General features: G+C 39.8%; 1 pseudogene; it reads right to left on the reverse strand.

Moving 5' to 3' along the window:
• Positions 1-8133: 8133 nt before the first annotated feature.
• LOC147895067 (uncharacterized) lies at positions 8134-9189 on the reverse strand (annotated as a pseudogene).
• Positions 9190-12272: the final 3083 nt, after the last annotated feature.

Here is a 12272-nt window from a genome sequence, read left to right on the forward strand (position 1 = left end):
ATCAGTTGGAGACCAAATCTTGCGTGGATGTACGTCTAGGGTAGCCTAAGAGCCGTGTGAAGTTTCATCCCCAACAGATAAGTCCACGTGCATATTTCATTAGTATGTGTGCCATTTTTCATACGTAGTCATGCTAGTAGGGATTGTAAAAATGTACGTAGGTGTCCTTCCACGTGGCGCATACCAAATCAGTTGGGCACCAAATCTTGCGTGGATGTACGTCTACGATAGCCTAAGAGCCGTGCAAAGTTTAATCTCCAACAGATAATTCCACATGCATATTTGGTTAGTACGTGCGCCATTTTTCACACAGTTGCTAGTAGGGATTGTAAAAATGTACGCATTATACCTTCCACGTGGCGCATACCAAATCAGTTGGAGACCAAATCTTGCATGGATGTATGTCTAGGGTGGCCTAAGAGTCGTGCGAAGTTTCATTCCCAACAGATAAGTCCACACGCGTATTTCGTTAGTACATGCGCCATAGATCATACGTAGTCGTGCTAGTAGGGATTGTAAAAATGTATGCATTGTACCTTCCACGTGGCACATACCAAATCAGTTCAGACCAAATCTCGCGTGGATGTATGTCTAGGGTGGCCTAAGAGTCGTGCAAAGTTTCATCCCCAACAAGTAAGTCCACACGCGTATTTCGTTAGTATGTGTGCGAATTTTCTTAGTCACGTTTTTAAAATGTCCTAAAGCACAAAACAAATTACAACATTACTACTAATAAACAATTTTTTGCTTTACAAACACAACAAATCCCATTGAGAAGACATCGGACATCATGTAAAAAATAGAATCTAATACAATGATGTGTATGAACGTGTATACAGCCATCATAGTGAAATACAAAATATGAGTCCATGAAAATTACAATGGTACGGTCACACAGTGAGCCTATACATATCAAATACAAAAAAGTGTAATCAACTAGTGATACCCAATAAAAATCAATCTGATCAACTGATGATCCCAAAAAATATGATATGTAATGTGCTACTCCTCAGGATCAGCTCTCATGCCAATAGTTGCAAGTATGCTCTCGTGATCCGCCACTGCAAGGCGCCATCGTGGAGTGGACGTCACCTTGCGAGTGCGAACACGACTCAAAGTAATCTTGATCCCAACAACAAGATGAGAATACATGTATGCCTCCTGATCCGCCATGTACTCTTGGAACTCAATATAGCGACCACGCCTCTGTATCTGCTGAAAATAGTGGCCACCTACGATCATGCTATGAGCATTGAAGTGCATCCCATGCCCATCCACTGTATCCTCATTCAGCACACTCTTCAGCATAGAGCATCGCAACAAGTAATAATCCACACCCTCCTCATTGCCCTCCGAAGCAATAACCGCGAAGATATCACCAATACGCAAAATATCTGTAAGCTGGTCATAATCTCTAGAGGAACTGAATCCCGCATCCTGATCATCATGTACCTCCTCCCAAGGTTGGAAGGGAGAAATCACTCGCCGTACCCATGGATCGGCCCATGGTATCATGGAGCACCCTCCCCAATCATCATCAATGCATGCAGAGCAAAAACATGCAAACCGTCGAGAAAAAATCGCGGGTTCCTATGCTTAATAGAAGCATAGGAATGTCGAACACTGCTAAGGACCTCGCTAGATACAACCCTATCTCTACCTGCACCAAGGCCAGCAAGCCTCCTACACTCTACCAAGTCAGGGTGATCAATCAGGGACGTGAGAAGAGAAGACTGCGAAGCTGGCGTGAGGTCACAAAAAAAAGACTGCACAATCTTGCTAGTACGACGACGAATAGTGGACTTCGGCAAGTCACGTCGTGAAGCAACACTACTGCTGCAAGGTGGGGCAAGGGGATCAATGGGAGATGGTAGGGTGGATGGGGGAAGGGAGGCGCCAAGCGGAGCGGGGGGAGGGGGAGGGGGAGGGGGAGGGGGGAAGGTGGAGGGGGAAGAGGTAGAGGTGGAGGCCAAAATGTAGGTGGCTAGGGGAAGGGCGGAGGCTAGAGGTAGGGGAGCGGATGAGGATGGGGGGACAATGGAGGTGGGGGTGGGGGTGGAGGTGGGATGTAGAGGTAGAGCTGGAGGTGGATCAGTGGTGGCAGCGCGAGCTCGAGCTCTAGAGGCTCTCTTGCGCTCACGAGCCTTCCGCTTGCGCTCCTCGTCAATGAGATTTGGGGGGGGGTTCCTACATCTTTCACGTCTACTAGCTCTACGGCTTTGAGAATCCATTCTCAATGAAAGTAGGATGGAAGGTGTGACAAAGTGATGAGGAGGCAAGAATGGCTAAGAATGGGTGAAATGAACCAAAATGTGGTGTCTTATAGAGAGCCTCAACTCATCCACTAGATTGCTCTTAGATTGCTCTTCATTATTATTGGTGGAGAGGTGCTAAGATTGAAACTAATTGGCTAAGTTTTGGTGCTAAGATTGATACTAATTGGCTAAGTTTTGTACCTTCAAATACCTCGATCGAGGTCTGCTATGCCCAGAGCCCCGATCATATACCTCGATCAAACCATATACCTCGATCGAGGTATTCAGTGCATTACGCATGCATAAACCTCGATCGAGGTATCCCTAGGTGTCCTCAGTCATATACCTCAATGGAGGTATTGTATGCCTCACCCAGGTCATATACCTCGATCGAGGTATTGTATGCCTCACACATCGTCATGTGTATACATCTGGCTGATGTGGCACCATGCATGGTCATGATGTGGTAATATAGTCTCTTCCTGCATGGTCATGATGTGGTAATATAGTCTCTTCCATGACATTGAAAAGTGATGTGGCATGATGAGTTGGCATTCATGAGGTGGTAGATTGACATGGCAAATTGAGGTGGAGGGATTGGTGATGTGGCAAGGTTGAGGAGGTATGCCAAGGTGGCATTGTGTGATCACATGGCTCATGATGTGGAATGATGAGGTGGCACATGTGGCAACACGTGTGGCAATGTAAGGTGACATGGCAAGGAGTGATGTCACATCTCCTTGATGAGATGGCACCACGTGGTCTAACAACGTGGCATGGTTTTGATGACTTAGCCTTCCACATGGGCAGCATGCAGACTCCAAAGGCTTGCCACTAGGGTCGGTGATGCTCCTAGCCTACCTCACCAAGCCTAATACCAAGCCTACCCTTTCTTGGTATTAGGCTTGGGTGGCCCTTTTTCCCCCACAAAAGGGAGATTTAACTGAACATTGGAGGCCATATCGTACGTTTCCCTTACTCAAATTTAACCAAAATTTTTTCCTCTTATTTATCATGCAGACAACTAAAAATATTGACATTTTTGAAATGTTTGGTTATGTTTGAGAATTACTAGATTTATTTTTAATATTCTTTGTTGATCCTCTAAGGAGTAAAAGTAAAAATTAAACTTCAATCTTCCTAAATCTGACCGTTGGATTTGGGATTTGATGATTCAACCACACACCCTTATGTGCCTACTAACCTTCCACTGAATTGGATTTGCTTAATTATTCAAAATACTAAGAAAATGTGGTGTGCTACTAAAATGCATGTATTTTATGACTTTGTTTATTATAAATAATTATTTATAATTAGATAAATCATTCAAAAAATTACCAATAAATCAAGTTAAGCTCTACATAATGCAAAGAGACCACTTACAAAGTTTCAATAACATTTAATCTAAAATGAGTGAGAAATTTAGAATTTAATATGACACTCTCTGTTCGTGACAAACGTGTGACCACCCTGGAACCATGCCGTGTGACACAAAGAAATTTTTTGTGTGTGCATCAAATTTTCGATTAGACTATACGATTGTGTCCACAATAGCAAGTGTGATGTTGTGTCAGAAGACTTCAAAGACTAGATCCATAGGGAAGTAGGTGAGATTTGCATTTTTGTGTGCTAAAAAGCTTGTTTTTCCACCTCCTAAGGATTGGGGAGTGAACAAAAAGTGGACACCCTTAGCTTGCTACTTCCCTGGGACGCCTTGTAGGATGATTTTACAATCACAAAACTTTGAAGGTGTCTTTTAGGTGATAAATCATATCTTCATTTGTAGTGATGTAGGTTGGAAACATATTAAAATTGTCAATATAGAATAATTAGAAAACTATGAGCTAGTGTAACAAAGATGCAGAATACTAGATTTTGCGAAGGTCGAACGTAATCTTTCTTTTTTTTGGTGGACTATACATCCCATTTAATAAAAAAAGGGGTCTAGCAACTTCAAGATTTGTTTTTTGGTTATTGGTTGTTGTGGTTTATTAGTTTACAAGGTTAACCACTTCTTTTATTGAGCAATATGGACCCTTCATTTACAAAACGGTTTCATAATGATGGCCTCATTTCATGAACTTCAAGAGGTAGAAAACTTGTTTAGTCAGAAATGAGGATATCTATTTCATTTCTTAAGCAATATGACCCCTTTATTCACAAAAGGGGTCCATACACTTGGATTGTTTTCATAAACTTTGACACAAAAAAACTACATTCTAATCCAATTTGCTCAAATGCTCAGATGGTTTTGCTCAAAAATTAAAAATCCCCCCATCAATGCAACTCCAATAACAAGTATTGAGCTTTTAAAACAAATATACAACGAAGCAAAGAAACCTCATCCAACATCTCCAAGGAGTTCAGATGATGAAGAGCATACTAGAGGTAATGATACAAGATAGTGATGATATATGAAATATTTGACATTTATTTTTTGTACATATGATGATTTGTATTTTCTTTTTATTAGTTGTTATTGTTAGCATAGTCTTTTTATATCGAATGTTAAACTTTTCTTGTGTTCAAAATATATGTACATGCAATTTGCAATGATGTGAAGAGCACTAAGGAAGACACATAATCCTTGCACCCCTACATTGCTTTATTTTAATTGACACAATTTATTTGAAAGTTTTTTTAATATATAAATGAGACAACTTATATTGTTTTTCATATGGGTACTTGACAGGCTATCAGGCGCTTCTCAATTAATAACTACTATCAAGAAAAATGTTCAAGAAGATAAAGATATACAAGATCCTTATAGAAGTGTTCATGTGCATGAAAACTTAGATAATAAAAATCTGCAAAGGATTGTGGCTTATTCCACATTAGAAGAATCCCATAGGGTAGGACATTGCACATTAAGTGAAAGAAAATATATGCATATATTTAGAGATTGCTCACATGAGTCATTTAACCATGAAGTGGATGATGCAAATACTTTACTAGTACAAGAGGACATTAAGATGGGCATTTCTAAAGAGGATTCAAGAGAAAATATAGAATGGCCCTCCATAACAAATTATTCAATGCGAGAATCCATGCAGGGTTTATCGTATACAAAGGAGACTCATAGAATTCATAAACAAGCCATAATTCTAGACTTAAATGGATTATTGCTATGCAAGGTTGATAAAAGCTTCTCTGATAATAGATGTTATAACATTGGGAGAGAGAAGATATTGATACGGAATGGATGCATAGAGTTTCTCCACACTCTTCTAGAACACTTTAATGTGGGCATATGATCTTGTGCCTTGAGGCGGAATATGAAGCGGAGAATTGAACTACTAGAACAAGTAGCAAATAAAAAGTTGCCTTTCTTCATGGTATGGGGACAAGAGGAATGTTATAAGAGGCAAAATACTCCATTGTTTAGACCAGACAAGAAGAATGTAGAAGCATTTTTCAAGCCACTTTATAGCATGTGGGAATCGTGGAAAGGACAATATGATCAAACAAACACTATTTTAATCGATGATAGTCCATACAAGGGTTGTGTAAGTCCTCTTGGAACTTGTTTGTTTCTAGAGCCATTTACCCTTCATAGTCAAGGCAATGCTGAACTCATAGAAAAATTATTGCCTTATCTCCTTCAATTAAGACATGTTTCAGATGTCCGATCAATGATCATAGCAGATCCCTTTGGCTAGTCTGCAGTGATACTAGGTCATCCCTTGTATGGACACTTTGAGAGTGTTATCAAGAATTTTCAAAACTTATGGAGTTGTATTCCTTCTCTGAAAATATTTTGGGAAGAAAGTTACTCTTCCTCAGATAAGGAGAAAAAATCATCAAATGTTTTGAAGCATGATGAACAAAAGCAAATGAAGCAGTTAATGGAAAAAGTAGCACCACTAAGGAAATTGTCTGTGGAACAACTTGACATATTGCAATCAATGCACTATATGGATTCAATGAGTGATGTGCATACAATCTTAAGGGCTCAACAACTTGGATTCTCGGGTCAATATACCCGGGGGATTCACTCTTCATTAAAGGGGGACGTCACCTGCGTGCATGAACTTCAAGAAAACCCCCTATTTAAGATCCATGTAGGATTATAAAACACCCCTATTTAAGCTTATAAGGTACAAGAAAAAGTCTAGTGTGCTCCCCCCCTTTCCTTAAACCTACGTCAAGACGGCTATCCTATTTTGTCAAACAACAAGACTATAAGACGGCTATCATATTTTGTCAAACATCCATCTGTCATCCGCACACCCTCCGCACACTTGTTACCATACATGGTTAGCATGGTAATTCTCGATTCAAGCCTAATAATGATGATAACAGCATTTGTTAAAGTTACATCTATCAAAATAGATGTTCTTGATTCATGCCTAATAGTGATGATAAGAGCACTCATTTGTTGGCATTACATCCATTACATGCTAATCACCTACATCGACATGCTAACCAAGGCAACATTATACCATTTTGCATACGTATTGACTGTACATCTACAAAGAGTATACATATCCACCAATGTATTTCCATACGTAAAGCTCTTGAAATACTATCAAGATGTCTTTTCAAGTAAGCCTAGCCTCCTTCCTTGCCCAATACATATTCTCCAAGTATGTTGGAGGAACAGATACGAGGTATGATGATCCTTTTAATGGACAAGGCTATAAGTGGCATAGCCTGGGCATCCCTTAATCCCATCTCCTTTAATCCTCAATGGGAGCAACAGGTGTAGCTTGACAAAATATGAAGAGGGGAGAGGAGAAGAGTGGAGATGAGGAGAGAGGACGACTTCAAATGGATAAACTTTACAAAAATTTAAAAAATAGAAAATGTACCTTTTCTGCCCTGAACATATTCATTGAAAAGTTTGTAGTCATTCTCATCAAGATGGTATTTCTTTGTTTGTCGATCATAGTTGAGATTGGCCAAGGCTATTATAGATTCCAAATCCACACATTGGTTGTCAACAAGGTCATAAGTGTAGGTCCTAGTTCCCTTTGCTTGTTGATACCATGACAAATGAATTTGAACATTCAAAGGCCTATCCAATAGATCAAAGGGGCCTCTTGTCTCTTTTAGACAATTTCCAACCTTTCTCCTCATGCTTACCACCCTTCCAAGGTACCACATGCCATTTACAGCACCCTTACTAGTATTCCTAGCTTTTCCTTTTCCTCTTGTCTTTTTGTTTGCATTTATTGATGTGCTTTCAAACAATACTGCACAATCAGATCCTATACCAAGACATGTTCCTGTATGAATCATTGCCTTCTTCTCCAAAGAAAAATACACTCCACTTTTCACCCTTGTTAATCTATCTTTAGATAGTGTGGGATTTCCATTCAATTGGCTGACAAGTATGCTTTTAGAAATGGCTTTCCCATCCACTTCAACAAATGGCGATATTTCACTAGCCACCTTCTCCTCCTCATCAATTAGACAATCAATCACATGACGAAGCTCACTTTCACTAGTAATTCCCTCATCCAGATCACCTCGAACACCACTATCAAAGTGATTATCTTCATCTATAAGTAGAACATCATCCAATGATTCATCTTCATCCACAGATTCAAGATTAGGGTTGAAGAGTTCTAAGAGATCTCCCTCCTCCCATGAGTCATTCCAAAAAGTTTCATCGCGCATACCAAGTATCTCACTTATGTCCTTTGCTTCTAATAATCCCTCTTTCAATGCAGATACCATATGGTTGTCACTACTCACACAAGCATAGTCTCCCAGGTTGGCCAAAGGAGTGTCATTCTCCTTTTCCAAAGTAGCCCATATATTTTCTTGTTTAGAATGAGCTGCTGGAAATTTAAGAATTGAACCTGCTTGAAACTCTGCTATTCTATTAAGTGCTCCTGTACTACTCAGCAAATCAAAGCCATCATAGCATCTTTCATTCCGAACCAATGCTCTCCCACTGTTCTCTGACAAACATGGAATCAAACCTATTACATGTCAATTGCACCAATAGAACTAGCTTTGGCAAGCATTCAAGAAGAGGATTCACTATCAATACCCTTGCATAATGAGCAATCACATTATGTTGAAAAGCATCCACAACTCTAAGATATCCATCTTGACTATCACCAACTTGCACGACAAAGTCTGGAATACAAGTGTGTTCCAGCTTTTTACCACAAAAGCCAACCAAATTATCATCACGTGCCACCCATCTCACCATTCTTTTCACAACTGTTTCATCCTCAGCTAGAAGAGCTGGCACACTACCCAAGGGTATACCTTTCTTCATCATGTGACAAGTGTAAACTTCTCTTGCATGTTAAAATATATCCTCTTGTAAACCAGTTCGAAAGAAAAGTGATTTTCTTGTGGACCTCATTGTGGTGGACATGTGTGGACCTCCAAGGTTAAGTGATAAGAAATTATGCAACCTTGTCCCTCCCCATATCTTGACAGTCTCAAATAATTCCTTTGTTGTATTGGAATATCTCTTCCCTTGACCTACTCTTGAAATGTTTTGTGAAATGTCAACAAAGAAGTTCCACAATGCCTTCTTTCCCTCAAACAGACCTAGCTCATGAGCATTGATTATATCTTGACAAAATTTTCTAACATCTTTCCTCACCATGGCTTCCATAGTGCTCTCCCGAAGACTTCTAACCTTCACGCTCAATGCAACAACTTCAGTTCTTGTGAATGCTATCTCCTTCTTCAATACCCGAACCATTGTGGACTTTATTTTTGCTACTCTCAATAACTCTAAATGAGTCAAATAATCTAACCGTCTACCACCTCCTATGTCTCTTGATCCACGAGTGTCTGAAGATCGAATTTGTCGATACACTCGCATGCGAAAGTCTCGTTCTTTAGGAATAGTAGCACATGCACCACATTGCAAATTATCAAAGTATGTTCCCTCCAAACATATCCGCTTGCAATCCTTATGACGGAAAGTGCCATTAATTTCAATGAACTCTGTTGTCCCCATCATAATTGTTGCCTTAGTTGCTGGCTCATTGTGCCATTTGCCACCTCCCTTACTATCATCCAAAAAGGGCTTCAAGTCAACCACATTCCCATCATAGTTATATGACCCTTGCCAAAAACCCCAACACAAGGTTGCAAGCAAGCTACTCTCTGTGAGCAAAGGAGGAATCTGTTAAGTTGCCAATAGACTTGATGGAGAGAGAGCCAAAAGCCATATGACTAGCTACACCTAACATCTCTATAAAAAAACAAAAATAGTGATTGAAAATAGAAGCTTGAAAATTTGCCTAATGGAGAGAGAGCCAAAAGCCATATGACTAGCTACACCTAACATCTCTATAAAAAATCAGAAATAATGATTGAAAATAGAAGCATATGAGAAATACCTGATGGCTTTCGTGATGCATTGGCAGTTTGCAAGGTGTCATTATCTATAAGAAAACATTACAATAGAGCATAAGAAAAAATGTTCACTTGGAAAATACAAAGCTTATGGAAAACACAGCTAGAACATGTGAGTTTTACCTTTAGCAGAACATTTCATGAAAAAACCACTTAGATCTCTTTGCTTCTTATCTATAATTTTCACCTTGGATGGGCAACCACCAGCCCTCTTCACTTGATTACTAGAATCAATGCCACTAGCCTTTGTGATATGTAGCTTGGATTTCATATGCTCAATCATGCATTGTCGTAGAGATCCTGTCTTTGGAAATAGTGGTATCCACTTGTTATCTAGCATGCAGCTTATATAGACTTTTGATAGAGTGCTATAATCTCCAATAGTCTCTGTTACTAGTTGAAACACCACATTACTCTCACTTGCAAAGGTTGAAACCTCCAACATTGCTTCATTTACTTTTTCTTTTCCTAATTCCATAATGTCATCCAATGAACCAAGGCTGTCTTTTCTATGGCTCTCTTGCTCACATAACCCAATAATCCTCATATGGGATGCTGAGTTGATGTGTGAGTGTGTGTAGTTATACAAAGTGTTAGGACCCCCTTGACCATAAGAGCAATCACACTCCTCACACCAAATCTGAAACAATGCTTTACCATCCTTGTCCTTTGACATGAGCTCAAATCTATCATGTCGGCCTTTCTTTGGCTATCTTAATCTCCCTCTGCCATTTTTTGACCTCAGATGGTGTTGCAAGGTGACTCTTCAATCAATTCTTAGAAACACTACCACACGTAGTCGAATCATCCACCATATTGTACCTCTCACACCCTTGAGCAAGATCATGCATACATAAATTTGGAGACACTCTACACTTTGGCTGCATTTTATTGCTATCTCCAACTGAGTCCACTTTTTGGCGTTTGCCTTGTGTATCATATTCCATTTTCAATTGGATGGTTACTTCTGCAACATCAACTATCCATCTCTCCTCTTGCTTGGCCCCTATTGGAATTTTCCTAGATCCTCCCAAAAATATAAACTCATCTATGATGAGATTATCAAGGATGATCTCTTCTCTCAAGTCCTTATAGGTACCACCGGTTTTAAGATGAACATATCCCAACACATGATTTTCAGCCACACCCTCATCTAACACAATCACAATATCATGCCTCTCCATGCTCCTATAAAAGGGCTAGATAACAAAAAAGGTGCCCAACAAGATAATCTCAAATGGACAGAAAAACCTATTGTAAAGTAAAGAAAATGAGGAGAAAATTACAGCAAAACCATCATTAACATGTTCAAAATGAAGGATGAAATGGACATAAAACCTGGAGCAAAGTATGGAAGAATCAGAGCTGCTTCAAGCCAACAATCTCCTTTTGAAGCTTACAGCTACTCTAGCAACTAGTAACAAATTACAGCACCTGTAAACAAATTCCAACCAAAAACATGTGAGTTGAAGTAGAAACATAGGCCTTCTCAAAGCATTATTTGCAGTAGCAGAAAAACCTATTGTAAAGTAAAGGAAATGAGGAACAAATTACAGCAAAATCATCATTAACATGTTCAAAATGAAGCATGAAATGGACATAAAACTATTGACATGTATGGTGATATACAGCTACAAATGTGATTATGGAAGCATGCAGACAAGGAGTACGATTCGGAAGGCCAAGTCTCCAAGTCTCCAAAACTTCGGATGAGGAGAGCCAGCATGATCCTGATGGAGTACAAGTGCAGGATGGTGTGCCAAGTCAAGGCCCAAGATCTTTCAATCCTGAATCAAATTCTAGCTTTAGAGGGTTTCATGACAGCTCACAACTGAGTGATGCATCGGGTCACCATGAGATCAATCAAGACTTTGGCCTAGAGAGTGTCTCAGTTGTTGATGGCACTGGAAAAAGTGTTGCTCCATCTTCCAAGAGATCTGGGACCTGCAAGGAGTTGGAAGATGCAGAATGCTTCGTGGTAGCACAAACTTCTAATGAAGAAGACTTAAATACAGAGGTCTCAGGTAATGAATTACTTGCTGGGAAACCTGAATTGGTGTCAGAGTGCATCTCGGAATTTACCACTGAAAAGGCTGATACTTTGTCTGCTTTGCAAAGTAATGCAGTGCCATCCTTTACTGCATCAAAGGCTACAACTGGTCTAGCAACTGAGATTGAGTTTCTAGCCCATACGTATGTTAGAAGATGTAAGAATCTAAAGCATCGGTCTTCAGACAGTGCGGAGGGTATCACAAACCTGAAAGCACCTGCTTTGCCAAAGCATGCACAAAACAAAGAGCATTCATTGCCTGAAATTAAAGTAGATGTGTTTGGACCCTATGTGGGCAAAAATGAGGACAGGCCTATTGTCAAAAGAGTTGGGCAGGTGGAGAGATTCCTTTCTTGTAGGGTTTACTTTATCCAATCTTACCCTTCTTGTTATTCATTCATCTTTCCTTTGCTTGAAGCAACAAAGGTATTGTCCTCGCTACTCTCATTATATTTCTTCTCCCTTATTTTCTCTTGCAAAAGCATCAACCCCATCTCCTTAATTGGATCACCCTATTGGAGATAGTGCCAAAACCGATCCCTTGAAGCTCTTAAGAAGCAACCGAGAACTAGCAATGCTAGTTGATTATGTCAACCTCTTGATGAGTAGCCACAAGCTGATCCCTGGTTAGC

This window comes from Dipteris shenzhenensis, chromosome 13 (assembly GCF_047967505.1).
Source record: "Dipteris shenzhenensis isolate YYH24624 ecotype China chromosome 13, Dip_SZ_1.0, whole genome shotgun sequence".
In the NCBI taxonomy this organism is placed as follows: Eukaryota; Viridiplantae; Streptophyta; class Polypodiopsida; order Gleicheniales; family Dipteridaceae; genus Dipteris; species Dipteris shenzhenensis.